This window comes from Notolepis coatsorum (assembly GCF_963971535.1).
Source record: "Notolepis coatsorum genome assembly, chromosome: 7".
NCBI classification, from domain to species: domain Eukaryota; kingdom Metazoa; phylum Chordata; class Actinopteri; order Aulopiformes; family Paralepididae; genus Notolepis; species Notolepis coatsorum.
Genome location: NC_140171.1, coordinates 66,544,589 through 66,545,751, shown reverse-complemented (window position 1 = coordinate 66,545,751; position 1,163 = coordinate 66,544,589).

Genomic DNA, 1,163 nt, shown 5'->3' with positions numbered 1-1,163 from the left:
TGGCTATGGGGCGACAATAATATGTTCATGAGGCATGGTTTCTACCTTCAGCCTTTAATCGGCGTGGTTTATTATTTACATTTCACAACAGCAGCACATGAGATCTCTCCGTGAGAGGTAGGCGGGAAGAGACAGAGGGGGAGTCGGCATCAGCTTATATACCCTCGGTAACATTAACAGCTCCGCCTATAGCGCCCTCCAGTGGAAACAGTTATGCATAGTTAGACAGTTACTCAGTTACTAGCAATCATATATAACCTCTAACTTTAACACTCCCACTTAGGGTTGTCTAGTACAGGGGTTCCCAAACTTTTCAGGCCGGGGCCCAGAAAATAAGGCGTCAGAGAGCCGCGGCCCAATGCACATCGTCTGGCTTTTTTTTTTTTTTTTTTGTCAGGCGACCGATTTTTTAAGCCAAATATCACTTCAATCCTATTAAGTTAGTTCAAGTTAGTTATTCATTTATATGTGCTATTTATGAGAGGGCTAACTTGTTGCAAAATAATAATGATAATAATAATAGCCCCATTAAAATACTATTGTTGCTTCGTTTGTTTTCAGTGTTTTATGTGCATAATCTGTTATTTAGTTTGAAATGTTCGTTGAAATAAGTAGATTTTTCGTTTTTGTTTATTTATTAAGTTAATATAAAACCATATAGTCACATTTTAGAATACAATAGAATAGAATTTTAGAATACAACTAGAAACACTGTCCTGGCCTGCTTCTAAGTTCAGTGGCCTGACAAAAAAAATGTAAATAAAAAAAATAAAAAATAAAAAAATAAAAAATAAAAAAAATGTTTTTTTTTTAATTTTTTTTTTTTTTTTTAATCATCTCGCGGCCCATCCGTGGCTGCTCGCGGCCCACCTTTGGGTCGCGACCCCGACTTTGGGAACCACTGGTCTAGTACAGTGGTTCCCAAAGTCGGGGTCGCGACCCAAAGGTGGGCCGCGAGCAGCCAAGGGAGATGATATATAAAAAAAAAAAAAAAAAAAAGTAAAAAGTAATTATTTTTTTTGTCAGGCCACTGAACTTAGAAGCAGGCCAGGACAGTGTTTCTAGTTGTATTCTAAAATTCTATTCTATTGTATTCTAAAATGTGACTATATGGTTTTATATTAACTTAATAAATAAACAAAAACGAAAAATCTACTTATTTC